The sequence below is a fragment of the Crocodylus porosus genome, unplaced genomic scaffold (genome assembly GCF_001723895.1).
Source record: "Crocodylus porosus isolate Cpor-Errol unplaced genomic scaffold, CroPor_comp1, whole genome shotgun sequence".
In the NCBI taxonomy this organism is placed as follows: Eukaryota; Metazoa; Chordata; order Crocodylia; family Crocodylidae; genus Crocodylus; species Crocodylus porosus.
Genome location: NW_017728886.1, coordinates 242408737 through 242432920, shown reverse-complemented (window position 1 = coordinate 242432920; position 24184 = coordinate 242408737). Strand labels below are relative to the sequence as shown.

The 24184-nt window shown below is 41.7% G+C and overlaps 1 long non-coding RNA gene across 1 annotated transcript; it reads left to right on the top strand.

Moving 5' to 3' along the window:
- The first annotated feature begins 5439 nt into the window (after positions 1 to 5439).
- On the top strand, positions 5440 to 23512 carry LOC109305610. The gene is made up of 3 exons (XR_002099652.1): positions 5440 to 5453; positions 10548 to 10552; positions 23424 to 23512. It is a non-coding gene; the product is annotated as an uncharacterized LOC109305610 (long non-coding RNA).
- The last annotated feature ends 672 nt before the right edge of the window (positions 23513 to 24184 follow it).

The following is a 24184-nucleotide window of genomic DNA, read 5'->3' as shown; positions in this document are numbered from 1 at the left end:
TGCCATTGTGAGTGAGTCTGATATATAAATTTTGTACACAGTGAAATATTCCAGGATTAACTACAGCAAGACTTTCCAAAGCTAGGGAACTAATAGAAAGTATGAGATTTTAAATAAAAAATATAGCGCAATTTAGAGTAATGAATGATGCTTTAAGGCCAGAAAATAATTGCAAATAAATAAATATTTATAATACAGTAATAGTTAAGATCCCCAATCTGATCTAGAATCTACCTGAACATATTTCTCATGATCCAATTCTTGGGTACATCGATTTGGACAAAATTGAGCAATTGTTTAGATTTCAGTTTGGGGAGGAAATTCTTTTCTCTGACTGCATTATATGTATTGTGACTTTTGGAGACATTTGGATTTGGATATAGGCTCAAGAAGGGCAAGAAAATGTGGTTAAAAGAAAATTCATTCTGATATATTATGATATTTTATATGAAATAAATGCCTTGTTCAACTCTTCAAGATGCTTATCAATCAGGTGTGGTGCATGAATAATTAAATAAATCACAGATGGCAGAAAATCCAAATGATGCTAAAATTTAAAGACTAATGGGTCTTTTTTCATCTAAGTGTGGCAAAAGTCCTTTCAGCAACCATGAAATTATTTCTTATTCCCCATCAGTCCTATACTGTCTGCAGAAGCCTGACATTAGTTGAATCAGTGGCATATCCTGTCAAGAGGACTTACGTTTGTTCTTAAGTGTGAATGAGTGTGTCAGTGGGATTGATCATGTGTTTAAACTTAAGCATATACTGACGTGTATGCTGAAGTAGAATTGGGCCCTAGGAATTCATTACTTTAAAAGAACAAGACCTATAAAACAATAATTGAAATGCAACAGAGCTTGAGAACTTGACACAAGGGCATAGGTGTTTCCCGCCTTTCCTGTCAGCATCTCATGGGGAGTAGAGCAGCTTCTTACATCTAGGAAGGAACAGTAGCTATGGGACATGTTGTATATTGAGGTGTTTTGGTTGGAAGAATGCTATGGAGACTTATCAAACCATGTCCTTTCTGTTTCTGTTAAGCTGGGCTGAAGTTTCCAGTTTCTCTAGAACTTGGAACCCTAATGATTTGTTACAGTTTCAGAATCTCTATGCAAACGTTTTTCACATCTCTACTCTTCATTCCATATAAGCAGAACGTATTTGGGAATATAGATAAGACTTATGTTGGCATCAACCCAGACAGAGTTAATAACAGAAGCTGGCACCTAATTATATGATGAGGGGTCTCTTAGAGCAATCCATCAGTTATATGGGTTTCTAAGTTTATTGTGATAGCATCCAATGGCCTCAGTTGATACCAAGATTACCTGCCAAACTGAAAGATTGCTAGGTTCTTTACAAATACATAGTAAAGGGTTCTCACCTTGAAGAGCTTTCAGGTTAACTAGATCAGACAAACAAAGGAGAAAGAAGGTTTTAGGGGTCCTGTTTTAAAAACAGAAAAATTAATCCTACTGCAGAGTGACTGACTGGGCCACTGGATAACGGTCTTCAAATACCTGAAGGGTGATTACAGAGTATGGAGATGGGATTTACTCTTTGGCTGTTGGGAACAGGACTAGGAACAGTGGTCTCAAGATTCAGCAAGGGAAATTTAGGTTGGAGGCTAGGGGGAAGTTTTTTCTCTGTGAGGTGGTCAAGAACTGAAACAGGCTACCTAGAGAAATTGTGGGATCTCCATCCCTGAAAGTTTACAAGAGCATATTGAACAAACACTTGGCTGGGATGGTTTAGTTGTGGATGTTAATGCTTTGAGCAGGGGGATGGACTAGAGGTGCAGACAGAAGTGCAGCTCCTCACTGTAATTGAAAATGGTTCACCAGAAGTATTTTGAGTTGCAACAACTTTCCCAAGCAAACAGAAGTTCACTGGTGGCTTCATGGGGGAAGGGAATCTAGCTGTTGGTTCGAGCCTGCAGCCAGCTTTCCCTAGCAACAGCCCCTCTTCTTTTCCAGCCTGTCCCTGTTTCAGAATGGGTGCGGGAAAAGGCAGCAGAGGAAGCTCATTCTAGGGGTTCCCCATCTGGCACTGGAGGGTGGGGTGGGTGAATTGGAGCCCTCTCCACCTCAGGGGCTCCAATACACGCACCCAACCCTCCAGCAGGGGCTGAAAGAACCCTATACTGAACTCCCTCAACTCCCTTTCCCCCCTCCCATTCGGAAAGAATTCAAGGTGGGCAGGCAGCGCAGACAGAAGTTACAGAAGATGCTCTGTTTTGAAACATCTTCCTCTGACCCTTCATGAAATGAAGGCTCAGATTTTTGCATGATCAGCCATTTTTAAGCTATCTGCAGCCAGGAACTTGCAGGAACAGACCATTTTCTGTGGCCAGATTGGCTAAAAATTTGACATTTCTTTCTGAGCCCTAGATGTCCGTATGAGGTCTCTTTCAGCCCTACTTTCCTATGATCCTAGAATACGAAGTCCTTTGTATGGATTTTTAATAGATTAGATAAGAAATTCAGGACCAAAAATGAGCATTAGGAAAATTTCCCCCACTACTTGATTCAGTATTTTCCTATATAAATAAACTCAAGAAAGGGGACTAAGTTGGCTCTAACTGTGTCTCATTAAATACAACATTTAATATGAATAAACTCTTCTCTGTCTGAATTACTCTTTTATATGCACCTGAAGTCTTTTAACAGATCCAGGCAAGTAACTCACATCACTTCCAAACAGTGGAGTTAGAACATAGATGGAAAAATATTCCTATAAACAAAACAAAAAGAGCTGTACCGTAAATACAGATGAAGTAAAGAAGAATATGGAGACACAAATCTCCTAAAAGAGAAATCAAAACTATTGATACCATAATGAATGGAATGACACTACAGGTCCATTAACACACAAATTTCCAATAATACATTGTCCAGAAAATGTGGTAATATCAATATCCTCCAAATGTGATTTTCCAAATATCATCCTCATGTGATGAATGGTAAGTTTTTATTGACTTCAAGAAAGTTTTTGACTTAATAAAGCAGGAATATGTACAAAAGAGCTGTAATAAGTTAAACTTGAGGTGAAATCATTTGGAGATACTAAGATATACAACTATAAAGTTCCTTTCAACATACAAGAAGGCAGGAAAAGCCAAAAAAGGAACTGAAAAAAGAAGTGTAAGAAACCATTCTTTCACGGCGATTTATATTGTAGCCAGACAATGCAGTAAACCTAAAGTAGACTAAGCAGAACTGCTTCAGTCATCAACAATATATTGATCTTGGAAATGCAAGACAATAAAGAAAAGATTACTATGGAAGAAACAAGGAGAATGAAAATGCTGTGAGAAGCCTGTTCAAATAAGACTTAGATTGCAGGTTTTGGGGAAAATGGCCTTATTTGGACAAAACTACCATTGAATGCAGTGAGAGGTTTGCCAAATGAGAATTGCAGAAACATGCCAATTTCTCTTCCTTGTGATGAATCACACAAATAAGGTAAACAGAAGATTGAGTATAAAAACACTGGAAATTCCACTATTAGATACTTACATGAATTTAAGCATCTAAGTGTCATCCGATTTAAGCCTTCCTGAGTCCCTGAAAACCTGTTAAAGTAAAAAATCAATGAGTTCTTCTTGCTTTGTTTTTTGATTTAATCTAAGGTAATAGTATGTTACAAAAGCATACGTGATAACCATGAATGTGTACAGAAATTGCTTTTTTGCCATTTAAAGCACTTTATTCCCAGGACTTAACAGAAGTGCATGGCTTTCAGCACTTTAAAATGGATACAGTGCTTTAAATTAACCCTTGTTAAATGAGGTATTAAATTTGAAGGGTTGTATTTTACAGCACTTCAGCAACCTACAGCACTTCAAATAATTTCTCCACACCAGTCAAATTTCTGGCAATTTTGCCAGTAGCTCATGGACTTTGCAAGTTTGGTTTGTGCTCCCCAGCACCACTGGGGTATCCTGGGAGCACTAGCCAAGCCTGCAAAAGCCAGCAATCCACCTTGCTCCCACCAAATGACTGAGATGGCATTGATCAGGCCAGATAAGACTGGGAGGGAGGAGAAGGAAAGGTGCTTCCCAACCCCTGGGAGCATAGCTTGCTGTACAGCCAGAAGATCTGGCTCTGTGCTTGGGATCCCCAGGCCCTGTGGTGCTCCTACCATCCCAGAAGGCTGGTGGGTGCATTGCAGAACTTGCAGCTAGGACAGGCTCTGGGCCGGGCTGGGCAATGCTGGGGGAAGGGGATTGGTTCAGTGGGACACACACAGACACACATACCCTGAGACTCTGCATGGTTTGGACCACATGCTTGGAACCAGGGTGTCAGCCTGGGTGAGAGCTGCTGGCTGGCCTGTGGCAGAAGTAGGACTCACTCCCAGTGCTGGGATGGGGGTAGGGTCAGATGAAAGGTTGAATGACAACCACTCATCCCAGATCCACCTTCTCCCCTGGTCTTCTGCTGTACACAGTCTCCAGCAGCCCTAGGAGGCTGCAGAGCACCCCCTACTGCCTGGCCTGGAAAGTGCAGGGAGGCTCAGAGCCCCCTTCCCCCATCCTACCCAAACCAAGCACTGCACTTTTGTCATGTTTAATAATACTGTAACTTTTTAGTGCTATTAAAAGTGCTCTAAATTACAGTGCTGTAAAACATGCACAGAACACTTCTATACACACCCCATGTATCATATAACCATCCTAAGCACAGGACTTTGTTCTTGTCCTTGCTGAACAACATGAGGTTTCTTTTGGCCCAATCCTCCAACTTGTCTAGGTCACTCTGAATCCTAGCCCTACCCTCCTGTGTATCTACTACTCCCCTATGCTTGGTGTCAGTCACAAAGTTGCTGAGGTTGCACTCTATCCCATTTTCCAGATCATTAATGAAGATAGTGAAAAAAAACAGCTCCAAGACCAACCCCTGGGGCACTTCACTTCATACTGGCTGCCAACCCCTGGGGCACTTCACTTCATACTGGCTGCCAAGCCCTGGCGCACTTCACTTCATACTGGCTGCCAAGCCATTGATCACTACCCACTGAGCCTGATGATCCAGTGAGCTTTCTGCCCAACTTACTGTCCATTCATCCAACTCATACTTCCTTAGCTGGCTTACAAGAATGCTGTGGGAGACTGTATCAAAAGCATTGCTAAAGTCAAGATATATCATGTCCACTGTTCTTCCCATATCCATCAAGTTGGTTATGCATGATTTTCCCTTGGTGAAGCCATATTAACTGTTCACCTTCAGCTTCCTATAAATTGAGACCTTGAGGTCCTGCTCCATGATTTTTCTAGAGACTGAGGTGAGGCTGTAGTTCCATGGATCCTCCTTTTTCCCTTTCTTAAAGATGGGCATTACATCTGCCCTTTTCCAGTCATTCTGGACCTCTCCTGACTGCCACACATTTTCAAAGATAATGGCCAGTGGCTCTGCAACCACATTAGCTAAGTCCCTCAGCACCCTTCAGTGCATCTTGTCTGACCCCATGGACTTGTACATGTCCAGCTTTTCTAAATGGTCCCTAACCTGGTCATTCACCAGTCTTGGCTGCTCATCTCCTACCTAAACTCATCAAGGAGTCTATGTGCGACTCAGTTGTAGAGGGTAGGATTCTGAATGCCAGCCAGCATGGCTTTGACATGGGCAGGTCCTGCTTTACCAATCTCTTCTCCTTCTACAATCAGGTATCTTGCCACCTGGACATGGGTGAGGAGGTCGATACTGTATACATAGACTTCCAATAGGCTTTTAATCTAGTATTCCATGATACCCTCATGGGAAAATTGGAAGATTGTGGGCTTAACTGATGATGGTTCAGTGGGTGGGAAACTGGCTGTGAAGTAGGACCTGAAGAGTTCTTATGAATAGATCTATGTCATCCTGGTAAGAAGTGGCCAGTGGTGTCCCTCAAGGGTTCATGCTTGGTCCATTGCTTTTCAACATCTTTATCAACAATTTAGATGCAAGCATGAGGAGTTCACTGGCCAAGTTCACAGATGACACCAAGTTATGGGGGAGCATGGTCACGTCTGCAGATAGGTTGCAGGTACATGCGGACCTGGACATTCTGGAGAGGAGGGTGAATCAGAACCAAATGAGGTTCAACACTGAGAAGGGGCAAATAATACCCTACATACCTACAGGCTTGGTGGTGACAATTTGACTTGCACAATGGCCAAAAGGGACCTAGGGTAATATTGATGGTCGCATGAACATGAGCTATCAGTGTGATGCAGTAGCCAGCACAGCAAACAACAGTCTGGTATGCATCAACTGATGGATCTCATGTAAAACCAAGGAAGTGATTATTCCATTGTACTCAGCACTAGTGAGACCTCAGCTGGAGTATTTGATCCAGTTTTGGGTGCCACACATCAACAAGGATGTGGAAAAACTTGAGAGGGTCCAAAGAAGAGCTACCCATAGGATCAGAGACTTGCAAGGCAAACTATATGAGGGGAGGCTGATGGACTTGGACCTCTTCAGCCTAAAGAAGAGAAGGCTGAGAGGGGACTTGGTAGCAGCTTTACAGAACATCAGAGGAATACATCAAGAGCTCAGTGAACAACTGTTTGCCAGGGTACCCAATGGGAAGACCAGGAGTAATAGATACAACATCCTGGAATTGAGTTCAGGCTTAATTCTAGGAAAACTCATTGACAGTCAGTGTGTCTGGATTGCTGGGGTCTTGTGAACCCAGCATTCATTCCTGCCTGTGGCAGGGGGTCAGGCTAGATGATCTGTTCAGGTCCCTCCTCACCCTAGCTACTATGAAACTATGTGGAACAAACTCCCTCTAGAGGTGATGCAATCACCTACCCTGGAAATCTTCAAGAGGAGACTGGACAATCAACTTGCAGGGAACCCCGGTTGTCTTTCCTGCCTAATGCAGGGGGGCTGGACATGGTAATCTTGTGAGGTCATTTCCAGTCCCTGACCATCTATGAATCTAAGCTTAGGGCTTGAAGGGACCTCATGAGTTCCCTGCTAAGCCAAGCTGGCTGCTTGCCACATTTGCTATTCTTCCTGCACATCAGGATGTTTGTTTGTTTTTTTCCTGAGCCGTCAATAAGGTTTCTTTAAAGTACAACCTTCTTTAAACTTTTATTTAAAGTACGCTCTCCTGGACTCCTTTGCCTCTTAGATTGGCCTCCCGGGGATCATCCCTATCAGTTCCCCAAGAGAGTTGAAGTCTGCTTTTCTAAAATTCAGGGTCTTTACTCTGCTTCTCTCCTTCCTTCCTTTCCTCAGGATCCTGAACTCAGTCATCTTGTGGTTGCTGCTGGCCAAGTTGTATTCACTTCTGCATTCCCTACCAATTTTTCTGTTTGTGAGCAGCAGGTCAAGAAGAGCATGGGTCCTAGTTGGCCTCTCCAACACTTGGACCAGGACATTGTTCCTAACACTCTTCAAAACTTCCTGAATTGCTTGTGCACTGCTGCATTGCCCTTCCAGCAGATGTCAGGGTGACTGAAGTTTCCCACGAGATGAATTCAAAAGTGAAAAAGTAATTTGAAATTAGATTGAAGCCATTGTCATGAAGGTTTGCTTTGGTACTGAGGGCCTACAAATGTCACCATGACTTGGGATTTCAGGCCAAGTGGGAAGCCAAAATATGGCAAGGATAGGAAATGAGCTCCACATTCAAAATAGAGTTTTGGCACAGTATCTATAATATCAAACATAATGTATAACATGTATATAAATAGATTTCCTAAACTGTCATATTATTTATCCTACTTAATTTTTTTATGTTTTCCCCTTGACTTTGCATATATAATTGTATAGAAGCCTTTGGGAGTCTATGGAGGATTTTAGCAAATATTCTCTCTCATGCAATGCTACAAAAAGCATCTTAGCCACTAAAAGTCTTAGGAAAAGAGGTCAAGGGCCCACAGAGACAATAATATCAGCCCAGTTTTCTGTGGCTCAAAAGCATAATCAGAGGTAGAATTTAGTGGCTGCATTGAGACCAAGAAAACTACTATCAATTCTTACTTTTCAAACAACTCTATCACAAAGCCTAAGTGTAAATTATACGACTCTTCATGATAGCACTTCCCTATAGGCCTGAATCTATGGTAGGCCTCAGAGAGATGGTGCTCTGATAAAGCTTTTAAGTAATGTATCATCAAAGTACTGTTGCTCTGATAATGCATTATAGCATGTTTGATGAAGTAGTGGAGTGACAGCTGGCTGGGGCCCACGCTAGAGCAGTACAGTCATTTAAGTCTTCTTTAAAGATCACTTTTTACTGACTTTCAACATTTAATTACTTTTCATTATTGGTAAAAAAAAAAGGAAAGGGAAAGAATCAATTCCATACCAATAATGTGCAGGGAAATACAATTAGATAAAGCTCTGAAGCATGTCACAATCATTTTTCCTCTCTCACTCTCTCTCTCTCATGCACCCAGAAGCGCACACAACAAAAATTTGAAAATTTCTCATGGGAGCATCTGTTATCAATTTAACTTGCTGGATAGATTTCAAAATTCACTAGCTTTAGTTATGCAGCAAAATGGAGGGTGATCTCATGTAGTAAGCAACACAAGAAAAAGTTTTGGACAAAGCACTGTAAGTCTGACACAGTTAGTAGACACTACTTGAGAACAACCTTGGGTAAAAATGTTTCCTATCAGTGGAAGAAGTCAAGATGGAGAGGCATCACTGAAAACAGTCTTCTCATGCTGTCCTCCAGGAAATGTATGAGTCAACTGGAATTCAATTAATAGCTTAGAAAGCACAGTGATCCTAACATGAAGCATAGCCATGTCCCTATTCCTGCTGTAAGTCTGGATAGGTGCATTGGGCGACATACTCCACTTCTTTACTGCCAAGAAAAAGATTGGATTAGAGAAGAGGTTGACAACCTACAGGCCAGATCCAGCTCATGGAAAGATTGGTCCAGCCTACCAAGTTCTATCCCATGGCAGCTTTCAGCAGTGGTAGACACTGTCAGCTTTTGGCAGCATGGAAAATTGCTAGCGATCACTGGCAAAGAAAGCAGCAGTAAACGGGATGCAAACAAAAAGTGAAACCATAGATGGCTACCTTAGGGCTGACCCACCTTATCCTGACCCACCATTGGCAAAAGGTTGCCAACTTCTGGACTAGAAAATAGGGATGTAGATCCATGTCCTAGAATAACAAAATTACATCAAACTCTGACTTAAAAATAGTTATTTTGTATTTCTCATGATTTTAGAAGAGTTTAAAGCACAAACAAAATGCTTTATAGTGTACAACTGTACACTATGAGGTTTTACTGGCATAGCTATTCCTATTAGATTTGTGACAAACCCTTACTCCCATGTGGGCACAACTTGGACTTGCAAAGGAGTCCTTCTGTAAGTGTGGTTCACATCATCCTGCCAATTGGGAGCTTTGTCAGTATAGTCAGCATTTATAGTGATTCTAGGAAGCCTTTGTAATGTAGACTAACCATAATGTATGCTGGACTGTCTCCTTGAATCTGAGAGCTAGTGTCAGGAATCTGTCTGCCTGCTACTCAGAGAAGCTCCGGCTGCCTTTGATAGCCCCTATGAGACGTCTGGCAGCTACCTGAATGCTCTTAGCTGGTCCCTATTACAGTATCTGGCATGGCTGCTTCTTATAAGCAGTACTGCTCCCTGACCTTGCATGAAGACCCTTTCTGTCTGTCCTCAGTGCTTCTGGTTCCTGACCTGTTCCATGATCCTTAGCTCCCTGTTTTCTCTGCCTTGTTCCTGCCTGAACCTGTTACCAACATGCATCTTCTGTCTTGCTCCTGCCTGCTCTCTCTGCTTTGACCCTTCAGCTCTGGACTTCCAGCATGTGACTCTTCAGCTCTAGATGCCTGGTTTGTCCCCAGTGTAGCACTGTGCCCCAATTCCGGATGTCTGGGTTGAACTTGTGACTGTTAGGAACTACATCATTCATTTGAATTAGGTGATAAGTGCAAAAACTCACAGTTCTGGTGTGGCCAGAAATGCTTGGTGTAGCAGGAGAAGTTAACAAACCTAATTCATTCACATACCTAAATAGATCAATCTTTCTTATTTAGTGATTGAAAGAATAGTCTCTCTCAGTCTTGTTCAGTTATTTTGTGTAGCAATTTAAAAAATAAATAGAAAGAAAAAGGGGTGGAGTAGTGAGGAGATAAAGTGAGGAAAAGGGAGCTGCCTAAAGTAAGCATGGTAGTTAGCCGAGAAGGAAAGACAATAAAATTGTTTTGACATCGTGTAAAACATAACTCATATAAACCTTATAGTTAAAATGTAACCAGGGACATATAGCTTATAGTAAATGCAACTGATCATCCATTAGATTCATTAAAAGGTTTGATATTGCCTTGAAGAGTTCAGCATCATGACCCAAGATTTAGGTTTGTATTAGAGAAACTTATCTTACATTTGAAGAAATAACACTCAGAAATCTACTCATTTCACACTAACTTAGCTAGTAAGTATAGCTAGATGATGTTTCAAATAAAACACAGATGTGCAATAAGCTCTTGAAATGAATCTGATGGATGATGAATTCTTTGACTAAGATAATGACTTCAACTCTGAGACTGAGGCCAGGTACGGACATTACACTTTTACTGGTATAAGTGATCAGAAACTGATCTATTCCTAAAACAGAACAGAAGTTCATCACACATAAACTGTTTTAAAAATGCTGGAACCTGGTCTAAGATTTGCTCCTTCCACCAAAGGGCAAACGTGATCTATCAACTACAGATGTAAACTATGCCACTTACAGAAAACTGCATAACTTAGGTCAATTCTGCCTTGGACTTTTTGAATGTCTGTGGAGCTTTTTGAATGTCTACTTCAGGCTTTCTGAATATCTGTAGGCCTAGGAAAAGATGTGAATCTTTACAGTGTCTTAGTAAAACTTTTTGTTTTCACATAACAGCTGAGAGAGCAGTTTTTGTTGAAAAAGATAGCAGAGCAGAGGACCATTTTCTTGAAGCAAAGCTTAATTTAATGGCCAGTGGGAGGCTGAGTGCTTCTGAAATGTCAGTCCAAATGACTGCCTATTAGTTGTAGGCCTACCCTGCAACAGGACCAAACGCAGTATGACTATAAAGTATGTGAGTGTGCATTCCCAGCAACGTACTGATTTAGTGCAGTTCACAGCACTATATTTTGATTGTCATCAAATAAAAACTATTTGGTAATTTCTTTAGAGTTATACAGGAATTGAAGACAATATATTTCACTTCATATGGGATTGGTCTTCAGGCTTTCCGGGATATTTTTCTTCCTTCCTTTCTGGACAAGGGCAAGGATTTGTATCAGAGACTGTTTAGTCACTGTAGACTGTGGCCAGCACATCCACTTATTTCAGAGATAATGGAAGATTGTATCCTGGAAAGCTGAACAGGATTTAAGAACAACTCATTCCAAAGTGAGTCCAAAGTGGCAACAAAGAAATAAACACTGTTCATCTACATCTGCTCAGTGCATAGTCAGGTTTATAATTAAGCAGCAAAGATGGCTTGAGAATAGGATGGCGTTGAGTTATATTTCTTTGTCTGAGTAATACTGTTAAAAAACCAGGTCGTTTTGAGTCCACCTTAACCAAACAGGTCTTCTTCAGTCATTAACTGATATGTTTTTTAATAAAGCTAAACTATGAAACATGTCCTTTTTTTAGTGCAGGGCCAACTCAGATGTCTGTGGGGGAGGGGGAAAAAGTAATTCTCTTGGATTTCCCCAGTGGTACAAGGAAGGATCAGAGGAAAGTGATCATGTTTTCCTTTTTATAACTGCTGCAAAAAATGTCAAATGTCCAGTGATTTCAGTTCAGGTATAAATGAATTCACTCCATCTTAGAATGAAGGGGACAAAAATTGCTAAACCTTTACTTTGATTAAAAAGGGTGGATATGACCCACCAAAAGGGATTCTCTATAATTGTCCTAAAATGTGGCAATGGGAGAACTCAGGGACTAATGTGTAAGGAGGTATCCATACATCATGTAGCCCTTTTCAACAACTTGTTTCTTCTTCTCTTTGGTGCAGTGGGAACCGTATTTAGATTTCTGAGACTAACTGGTTGGTATTGTCACTGTGTTGGTATTGTCACTGTGTCACCTGGAAATGTTCCTTTGAACAAAATAGTTCTATGATGTTTCATTTAAATATTTTACAATGATATAGCATATTCTAAATGAAAATCTGTTATTGACTGACAATGTCAATGCTAGAATACAATGTAGTAGTTTGATTCACGCCCCCTCCCCAGTGTTGCCATTACTACACACATTTAAAAGCCTATTCTCCAACAGCATATTTAAAATAATGGGGAAACGATTATATGCCTTGATGTAAAAATACTGCAACATGATTAAAATAGTCAAAGTAAATCTTATCTTTAGTGCCATTCAGGCCAGAAATATATGGCAGAGCACTTTAAATGTGTACAATAAGATCAATGATAATTTGTAACATTAACATTTATAATGATAGGGACATAAAGTTTTCTAAGTCTTTATAGTCTACTATTCCTAGAATATTGTTCTAATAAAATTTACAAGAAAAATTAGAGTTGGTCAGAATTATGCTAATATAAGAATTTTCTCTTGGAAACTGGTCATTTGTTGAAGTCAAAACCATTTGTAGAAGTGTGTTGAGTATGTTTAATCTTATAATAGAAATGGGTTATCTTTGTATGAATGTCTTCCACAGACTACCTAAAAAGAGTCTTCTTTCAGGATTGCTACTCTTTAGACCACTGCCATTTGCTCCAACTTCATATGCACCAAATCTATAAATGAGGCAATAAAGCTACTCCTCAAAGCCAGGCTTGTGAAATCTGTCTCCATTTTGCTTGACAGGGAGGCGTTCAACATAACTTCATCACCTCCTTGCTGGGTTTGGTGTTTGCAGGGCAAGGGTGAGTGGACAGGTTATACTTGAGAACAGCACTCCTGAGGATACTGGAAGTGTCATAGATATACCTTTGTTATTAAAATAGGAGGGACCAAATTACAGATTTGTTTATCCCCCTACAGGCTTCTCTATTTGTTCAAAGAAAATATACTGATGAATAAACAACTATAAAATGTGTAGATGTTTTTTTTCATAGAACATAGTAATGTTTACATTCATTGCTGATATCTGAATAGTGGTGTTGCAGTTACTCAATTCAATCATCTAGTTTTATTTTTGTCTGAAATAAGCACATGATCTTTTGAAATCATTTTGTCTGTGCATGTGATTATTATTTGTTTAATAAGATTGCTTCTGGTCCCTCTTTGCAAATTCTTGTAAGTTTCTAAATTCCAATATATATTTAGGAATTGTTTTAACCTAAAGTGATTATTTGAATAGACATTCACATGCAAATACCAAAGTATCTGTACCCAAAATAATGCATTGGAGAAGGGAGAAAAAGGAGAATTAAACTGATCCATAGCTCCAGTTCAGAAACTATTTTCCTTCTGATACTCGCTTATGGAAAAGTAATTCAGATTAATTGTATAACAGCCCTATGATATATCTATTCTTGTTTGCTTTCTTAACTCAAGTAGTTTTGCAATGTTCTTCATATGCTTTATCAACTCAAGAAACGAGTTGAACTACTACACAATTATCCACTGTTTTTATGAAGTTGAATTTTGAGGCGTTTCAATTTAATTTGTGGAGTGCATGAACGGCATCTCATTTTACAAGAGTTATAATAAGAATTACAGGAAGTAGAGTAGAATATTAATAAGAATCTTACAGCATACTTGACCATACCTAATGACCCCAGGCATTTCAAACTGTGCTATAAATGAAAAATGATGAAAACCTTTTTACTCATTAGATTTTATATCGTGAAAGTCACTGGTCTGTATGCAATAATTAACCAGACAGAGTGAGTCATATATTTGTAGTAATATTTTATGTAATATTATTTGTAGTAATATCATGATTTTAATCTAGTCTATCAGTCCACCATGAATTTAAAGAATTTGTTGGGATATTGGACAGTTCATTGAATCCCGTAATGACCTATGAACACTCATACTTTTAAGTTATTAGGGGAAGTAGTGGCTACATCTGTAGTGACTAAAGACTGTTTGGTGGACATTGTGGAGTACGGTGGGGGGGGAATTATGATCTGTTCGGTTAAAAAAAGATAGGTGAAATGTCTAAATTATAAATCGAGCACGAATGGAGCTTTCTTGTCAATTTTATTGTATAGGTCACTTTTTAAAATGGCATGCAAGATGAATCATACTTTAGGCTCATAGAGGTAGTACCCTGAGGCTTAGGTTAGTGAACATAGGTCAGCAAAAAATAAGCCTATTTTATTGCCCCTGCCACATCTGCTCTATGGATAAATAGAACTGCCAGTCCTGTAACCTTCATGATCACTAAAATACTTCTATATACCAATACAGAAATATAGGGCATTGATACATGTGCTCCAGGAGGTGGGGAGGGGGAGGCAGTTTAAATAAAGTGCCTGAAGCATCTCATGTATCAGTGTCCCCATCCTGAAAAATGGTGGTGGGGGTGCTTTAACTAAAACTTGTTGAATGAGCTTTGGTTAAAGTGCCTCTGCCATCATTTTTCAGTGCAGAAATGCTAATATATGAGATGCTGGAATCTTCTAGATCATGGTTTTTACCACACTTGAGCAGACTCAATAATTACACCACATCAGAGCAGCCTTGCTGCACATGTATAAGCACCCATAATCTCTCTGCTGTAACAGCATTCCACTCTACTTACAGCCAAGGTCCATCGCATTTGCTTCATTCCCTATCAAAATTAGAATCGTTTCAGTTAATTAAAAAAACCCATGAAATATTGCCAAAAACACTAATGTCTCTGCAAATTACATATGTAAATTAGTATTGTGGAATCAACGTAACAATCTTCTGATAGTGCTCATGCTACGTTAATACGTTAATTTCTGTTCCCTAAAATCTATTATTAACATGAATTCAAACAAAAGATACAGATTTCTTGTTAAGTGAGACAGCATTGCTTAATATCTTCTGGATACACTATTTTTATGGCACTTATACCGTATAACTATTTCAAATATAGGAAACCTTGTAGCCATCTATTGATAAACACGGGAGTGACTGGTGCCTCCTGAATTTGTGGGGACACACTGGACTGGAAGCAGGCGGCCCGACAAACTGTGGACCATCATCCAGAACACAGGTAAAACTACCTCCACTCCCTGTTGGGGGGGTGTGGGGGGGGGTCCCAAACCTCAACTATGGCTGCTGTGGGCCCTGTGGGAGGAGCTGCAGCCACTCTGCCCAGCCCTATGGGACCGCAGTTTGGCCCCTGACTCAGTATCACTCAGGACAGCAATCTCAGGCAGGGCACGTTCCCCACTACCAGTCCCCTGTGGAGAAACATATTTATTGCACATATTGCATCTTCTAAGAGGCGGCCCAAGAAAATCCTGGTTCCTTTTCCGGTTCAGGTTGGTTTAGTTAAGGCTCTCTATTTTCTTCTGAGTTTCAGCAGAACATTACTTAATTCTACCCTGCTTCCTCACGAATGTTCATATCTTTCTAGCCTTGCAACTTTCCTGACATTCTCCCTAATGCCACCTCTCCATTGCTCAATATATCCTGTCACCTTCCCCCTTCTGAGGTCCCCGACTTATTTGAAATTGTATCCTGAGCCCACAAGCTTTGTCATTTTCTCAGATGAAACCCAGTTACAACAAATTTCACGTCTTAGCTACTTTGCCGTACCTATGAACTTTGGGATAGACTTAAACATCCAAGAGTTGACAGGTCATGGAAATCCTCATAAAGTTACCAGGAATGTGGATATAATTCAGTTTAGGCAATTTTGTTAATAATTATTCATACTTTTTCTACTTTAATTTTTTTTACTAACTTAGCATGGCATTTTTAGACTCTAGGTACATTGTAAAGCATGGCATGACCTCTGGTTTAACAATAATAATAGCTTCAGAGGTTTTTTTATTAGCTTTGATGGGAACCAACTGTGCCTAAATTAATAACAAACATATGGCACAGAGTATTGGTGTTGTAGAACAGTCAGACTCAGTCCCTGCAGTTTAAGCTATTTCAAAGCATGCTGTGATTTATTGAAGACAGCATCTGAGTCAGGAACAGCAACGTGTCCTAATAACCCTTTTGTATCATTTCCTTTTTGCAGCTAACTTCAATCGATCAGTGAGATACAACAGGAAAAGACAACTGTTAATCTTCCATGCCTGAAGTTTTTTCAGGCTTCCCAAGTTTGATGGTGCAAGTGTTATTTTCTTTTCCTTCAAAATAATTTGATTAATTTAAATCATTGTAAATAGAATTACCACAAACATCTGAACTTAAATTAATTGGTAAAACAAAGCAAAGCACACATTTATCTTTCAGACTGATGTAAATCAGTATTGTTTGATGCCATAAATTAAAATTTTTGTACTGTTTTATATAAAAGCTTTCAGCAAAGACTCTTAACATGTCATGCAAACATTAAGTACTGGTAACTAGTTCTCAAAACATACCTGAAAGATTGTGGTATTATTTATTATATATAAACATGGGTGAAATAACTATGCAAGGTACAAGATAGTTAAAAAAAAGGCCTTCAATCATCAGACTGAAGATCCAGTCATTGGAATGCTTTAACTTATGGTTATTTGAGTAAGGTTTGTAAAAATAAGCAAAATCACATAAAACAAACTAAATCATGGGTTGGTTGAATGATGTGGAACCAGCTGGATCAGGGTCATGGATCCCTGTCTCCTACCCCACCCCTAAAATGCTGGATCCAGTGCCCGTGCTGCCCACCCCAGCCAAGTTTTCACAAATTCAGATGCAAGCCACACATGGCACTTGCTTCAGCCAATCTGGGGCAGACAGCATATAGCAGCTAGCATGGGTGAAGCGGGCACCTCAGATGACAGACCCAGATCAGCCAGAGCAGGTGCCAGATCTGGCATGCAGGGGACCCACAGAGCCCTCTCTGCTGCATGGCAGATCCGGCACCTGCACTGGCCAGTCCAGGACTGCCCTGAACATGGTGCTCACTCTGGGACCACACTGCAAGCAGCATCTGCCATAGTCCAGCCAGAACAAGAACTGCCTGCAATGCAGACTCAGACCAGCTGGAGGGGGTGGTATAGGTGCTAGATCCAGTACGCAGGGTTGCGGTCCTGGACTGGCCCTGCACAGGGCAATCACCAGAGGCCAAATGAAGTGTCCGTTTTGGTCAAATTCCTCCCATGGACCTTATCTTTCACACCTAAGCTAAATAATTAAGTCACTTCAGACTCCTTTATATAATAGAAGCAGAGTGACATAAAATTGCACAGTTAGTGATACCTGTAAGATACTGATACATGTAGGATCAAATTATAAAGTAATATATACACAGAAGTTTAAATTAATAACAAAAGAAAAACCTGAAGGTTTAAATAGAAGTGTTCATGAATAGTTAAGGGCAAATTATTTAATTCTCCTCTTGGCATAGGTTATTTTCACATAAATCATTTCAAAGAATATTAAAAGGAATATATCACATGGATGAAACAAAATCTTCCATGTACTAGCATCCTCCCCCTCTTGCGATTCATATTTGCACCTTACTTTATCTAATCTTTATTAATGACTAGGCGTGTTTGCTTAAATTGAACATATATCATTGTTTCTGGCTGGATGAAACATTTTAGGCAGGAGGATAATGAAACTGAAGAGGAGAAAAACAAATCTCCCTCCCCCATGTACTTTACTAATGTGAGAATAATAAAAACTTCAGTATTTATAAGAAAAAGACTATTCCTTTAAATGTTTGTAGCTCATTCAAAAGCAGCCGATGTTATTCCAATAAAAAAAACCCGCATAATTTTATATGATGCCAAATAGATATATTAGGAAGCTGTTTTCTTCTGGTCATTTCCAACATACATTGTCACTGAACTTGATTAACAAAGAACAGGAAAAACCCTTCTCCTGCATCAGTGATTCTCAAACAGGGTGCCTTGAGATCCTTTCAAGGATGCCATGGACTACCCCTAACGCTCCTTGGTGCTGATGTCCATCTCCGTGCTCCTGGGGTCTCCAGGCAGCAAGGGTCTCCGGGCATCAGGTGGCAGCTCCTCCTCTGCAGTCCCTGCAAGACAGCCTTCCCCTGCCTTTGCCCCCCTTCCCCAGCTCAGCAGGGAGCAGTATCTGCACTACAGGCTGTAGCAACTCTCCTGTCCCACACAGCCTCACAGCCCCAGCAAACTCAGCCCCTTCCTGGGCTTTGCCAGCCTTTGGAGCCCCTCACCTATCAGGGAAAACAGGGAAAACTCCTGCAGTCCCCCTCCCCACTGGTTCTGCTGTGCTCACCCAGCCACACTGGGCTGCAGGCAGGTCTTCCCAGGCTTGGAGTCTCCACACAAGCAGCTCCTCTCTGATCCTGCTGCCACAGGCTCCCTGGCTGGAGAGAGGAACTGGATACTGTATCACTCCTGTTGCAGCCATTGCTACTGCCTCTGCAGGGCACTCCCAGGGGCTCTCCGAGGGACCACTGTGTTGAGACTAGCCCCACCCCCCCCTTGTTTTCTCCCTGTGGGAAAACTGCTCCCCGCTTTTATCCAAGCCTGTCAGCCAATCCCAGCCCAGGGCCCTTCCTGGGCTTTTGCTAATGGCTCTATTTCAAAACTCTGCTGGGGTTACCCCCCCCCTCCCACTTCCAACAAGGTTCCCTCCAAAACAGCTTCACTTGACCTCAAAGCCTACAGTGTTCCCGCTGGGACAAACTCTGTCTCCCTGCTGGGTAGCCCTTCCCATTGTTTCAGGTGGGTCCATTTTTTAAATGCTGCTACACTTCGAAGGACGCTACTTCTTCACCCAGGATCAGTCAGCAGAACTGTGCAGCTGACTGAAGGAGTAGCACCTTTGAAATAAAAGTTGCAGTACTCAGCTGGAACACCTTAGTAGAACTACTCAGTAGTTTTCTGTGACTGTCAATGACCCCCAGCTGGTACTCAGACACCATCACAAGAGCTATGGAATCTGACTTTGAGAACTATCTGGTTTCTAACATATGTGCAGAACCATGCAGAGAAGGAAGGATAGCCCACTGGTGACAATTCTAGCCTGGGACCTGGGACACCTGTAACCTTAGACACGTGAATTTACCATACGTGAATTTACCATTCTGTGCTTCAGAATCCCAGCTGTAAAACTGATATTATTCTTTACTTCACAAGGTTCTGTTGAGGTAAATATGCTGAATATCATGGGATTATTAGATAGTGGGGCACTAAAAGTTATCCATGTTCTCTGGATAGAAAAATATACAAAGGTTGATTCCAAGGTGACAAAATGTATAAAAGTAGTAACAGAGCCCATATATTTTTAAAAACCATGGCATTGATCATTGTTTCTAAAGCATATATTTCTAAAGATAATGATAACAATTTGAACATTTAAATGAAATGAAAAAGTTATGCTTCCCTGTCTGGGAAAAAAAAAAAAAATTCGAGTATTTCAAATGACTGTTTATATACACCTGAATCCAATATAGTTGATATAAAGTGACAATTGATAGCTAATTGTATTGACAGACCTTGATTGAATATAATTACTTCAACCAGGAAACATTCAGAATAAATTAATCACAGTGTAATGCTATTTAAATATGGCACTCTAATATCAGGAAACAGAAACCATCGGGTTTTTTTTAATTAATACATTTTACCAGCTCTGTTTACAATTGTTGAAGTTATTTAAATTAATTGAATTTTAGCTTCTCAATTAGTCACACTTTGATATTCATTATGGAGACAACAAGACATATTTAATTCAATTGTATTCTAATTTCATTCAGAAAACTCTGCACTCTGGTATCAGGATCATACAGTGTATTGCCAGAACAACAGTAGAAAAAGATCAGTGAGGTATCTATAGTGTATCAGAGTAAAAAATAAGGTGGACAATGTCTCCTAAGTGAATTGCAGAGCCACATGCTGTTATACTATTTTGACAGTTAAAGAAGATAAAGAAGGGCCATGTTGTATAGTACAAACTTAAAACTTTTCATGAGAGGAGTATCTTCAGATCATATTAAGTTACATTTATTTAGCTATTGTTGGACTTCTCCATAAAAGATAATATAAGCATAATTTGCTGCCTGTCAGTCCCAACCTTGGCACTACTCTTGAGTCTCAAACTGGTCCCAGTGTAGTGCTATGGCTGGGAATGATAAGTTACTGATTGTTGGTCCCATCCCCTGTACCACACCAGAGTCTTGAACCAGCCTTGGTGTCTCTGCCGGTGGCAAAACCCATTCATCAGTGGTAGTAATGGATCCAGCAACAGGAGTGGTACCTTCTCCCTGGCTCTGTTCCCCATGCCTCCCCCCACCTGCCACCAGTGGCAGAGACCTAACTCATCATAGTGTGGCAGGGGCAAATATTCCTAGACTTGGCAGTGCCAACCATGTACTGGAAGGGTACAGGTGTGCAAGCTCTGGGCATGGGGGTTGCACACCCTCCCAGGCTGATGTATGAGCTACAATATTTACTGTACCCGAGATAAAACACATGCTAACATGCAACAAGATAAGATAAGATAAAATGCAGAGTTCTTTGTGGAGTACCTAATTCTGCACCTTACTGAGTACCTGACACAAGTTACTGACTCTCCTCTACTTCCAAAAGGAGGCTAAGTATCTTATAGGAATAAGTCCTAAATCAGTCCTAGAGACATACAGAGATTTGGAAAATGTGAGGTAGTCCATAGTGAAAAATATTTTGATTCCTCTAGGCACTGTCATTGAGATTGATAAGCCTTGTTATTCACCTGCAGCAGGTGGAAGAGAAAAGATTAATGTGTTTTTTTCCTGAGCCCAGTACTGCATGGTGCATGTATGAAAAGCAAAGTTTTGGTTGACAGTACAGCCTTTCTTTTGAAGCATTTCATGTTCTTTCCCTGTTGGTCATTTGTTTAGTGGTAGTGTTGGCACTGGGATCTTCTCCCAGCTTTGCAAGTCATGCTGACTTTTGGAATGCAGTACTTTCCTAAAATTATGTCACCAAAACAGAATATATAACCATAGGACCAATGAGGTGCCAATGGTTATGCTCAATAGCAAACAGAGTAAGCCATAACCTTTCCTCAGGGACCCTTTGGGGCTACACACACAGGTTACTTTATAGTCTCTTCCCCCTCCCAGACAGGAGGTTGTAGAGTAGGCAGGAAAGTGACAACTGGGGCAAGTCTTAATTACATACCCAAATATTTTGTTTACTGAGTTCTGCTGCTGTGCAGCATGATAGGGCATGGATTGACCTCAAGGCTCCTTGCTGCTTCCTAGGGGTCAACCCCACTTGCCAGTCCAACTGACCACTTGGATGTCTAATTCACCCACCAGCCATACCTCCATGTAAGTAATTGGGTGAAGTCCCTAATTACTTACATGGAGGGTCAACAGTGTCAATGTGCAGTCCTGACCTCACTGCAGGGTACAGTTTTAGGTCATGTCCAGGACCAGGAGCCTCCTAGCCATCACCTACAGTCTAGTCAAAGGGTAACAATTCTAGGTGTCTCCCTCTTTTTACACAGCAGAGCCCCCTTGCCTTCTTTCCCAGACCTTAACAGTGTCCTGTCTTTTCACACACCCCTGGTCCACCAGCTAAATAATCCCAACAATCACTTGAGTAATACAAGTGGTTTGTCAGCCCAAATTAATCCCATATTAATTAAGCAAGAGCTCTCATTTGTGGAGTACCTAATCCTGTTAGACACTGTTATAATAATTTTATTCCTCTAAAGGCACAGAGCATGTTCGATGGGAATAATCCCTGAGTTACTTTACTGCACTAGTTTTTCTGACAGATTTATTCTCTCTTTGGCTTCCTTTGTCTCCAAAAAAAATTTCCTGGTTCATTTTCAAAGGGCAGGATAAATGCTTTTTTTCTGTACGTAAAATGAGCCCAATGACAACAATAATCTTAGAAGAGATACTGTTTTTAAGAGCTATTATCTATTTTTCAGGGAACCCTTATTAAGAAAACAAAAAAAAGAGAGAGTTTAACAAAAAAACTTATATTTTACTCCATAGCAGTTTTTCTGTTTTGCCTTTCCTAACAAGTTTCTGATGGTTATTTTCTTCTGTGAAAATTAGGATATTACCCATCACAGAGGTGAAACTCAAGTTAGCCTCAGCATAAGCATCTATTCCCTATCAGGAACATCCCCTGCAGTTAGGAAAAAATGAAAACACCTTATAGGGTCAATGCATCAGAAGAAAATACAAAAAGTCATAATGTTGTTGCTGTCTGTTCTTTTTTTTTTTTGCTTTAACTCTGCACAATTTTCATAGTAAATGAATCATATCAGATATGCTTTAAAAATACAATAATCTGGAAACAAAGATCAATAGTATCAGTATTCATGACACTATCTTGATAGTGGTTCTCTGTTTTGGCATCACTGGGCATGTCTACATGTGCATTTTGCTGCTACAGAGTGGGCACTTCACACCAGGGGTGCTTGACCTGCAGTTGGGGGCCATGGTGGTCCTGCCCCTCTTCATCAGGGACCCCAACTACCCATTTCTACTCTGGCTTATGTGGCCCTACATTGGGCACCTGGACCCCCACAAGACCCACATTAACTGCTGCCCGGGCCAGACCCATCCCGGTGGGCTGTGTCTTCTGAAGGGACACTGACTCGCCCTCCAGCCTGCCTTGAGTTCAATGAGGACAACCTCCCCTGGGTCAATTTTGCAGCCTGAGTGCAGCATAACATCTGTGAGGCCCAGGGAGACTCCTCTACGAGGCATGGCTGGAGGAGGTGCAGCACATGGGGGACACTAGGCAGTGAAAGCACCATTTGCAGCAGCAGCGGCAGCAGTGCCCTCCCCACCCCACCAAGACCCCAGTAGAGCCACACACCCACTACCAGGGACCAGGGCACAGGGTGTGGGAGGTGCTGGCCAAACAGCTCCTCCAGCACTCCCTTCTCTAGCCTACCTGCACAGCTGCCCACGCTCAGCAGCATGCGCACTGGGGACATGTCTCAGAAGAACAAGTTTTTATTCCCCTTACATCAACCAGGCCTTCAGCTCTGGGCATCCCTTGTGGTGGGCCCCTGGCCCTTCTGACCATTCTGGTCCTTCCCCTGCCCTGACCTGTCAAGGGTACTCTACATCAGGCCTATGCCACTCTAGCCCCATGCCACTCTAGCCCCACTATCATTACTGGGGTCTGCATTCTGGCCCCTACTTGGGGTTAACCCACCTGGTTGTGGGAGCGGGAGTTAAGATGCCCTGACCCACCTTTCACTGGGTTGGTAACTGGCCTGGCATTTCCTGGGGGTTCCTGCACCACCGAGAGCCCCACCAGGCCACCCACTCCCAGCAGGGTACAGTTTTAGGTCATGCCTAGGACCAGAAGCCTCCTAGCCATCACCTATAGCTCCTCCCTTACCTCCAGGTGTTCCAAGAAGCCTCACAACTAGACGATGTTGCTGCCTGGCCACCAACAGCCAAATGCCCTGCTTATATAGGCAGCCCTGAATCTAAAATGGCTGCCACAGTCAGGCACCTGCTGGTTACTTGGCTCTGATCTTAAAGTGGCAGGCACAAACAGTGCCCTGCCACACACACTTCCCCTCTGGAAGCCGGTTCCCAGGGTCAGCAGAGTCAGTGTGCAGTTCTGGCCTCACTGCAGGGTGACAGCCTGAGGGTGTCAGCCCAGAGTGGAGACTCAGGCAGGCCACCCATGCTGCTGTAGGCTGCATGGCTGCAGCCTGGGTCCTGGAGTGTGAGGATGTCCATCAGTTGCCACATAAAGGGCTTGCACTTATGGGCACTTTCTGACCAATGAGTGTAGTCGGTGATGGCTACCCACTGTGCCCGCAAGGCCTTGACCTTTATGCCACACTGCCACATCAACCGGTTGTGCTCATGCTCCCATATCTAGCCTGACAGCCCCTCATAGATATGAGAGTTGCAGTGCCTGCCCCAGTTGAACTGCTGCTGCACCTCCTCCATCTAACCCCATAGTGCCATGAGGTCACCAGTCTCATTCTGCAACCAGTTGGTGCCCTGGGTGATGGGCACAGGTGCAAGCATGGGTGTCAGTAAGGATTTTGCTGTTGGAGGTCCCACACCTGCTCTCAGAGCCTCCATGCAGCTGTCCCTGTACTGCTGGGCCCAGGCAGCTGCCTACAGAATCCAGCACATCAGCCCAGTATGGGACTGACAGCTGCATGGATGA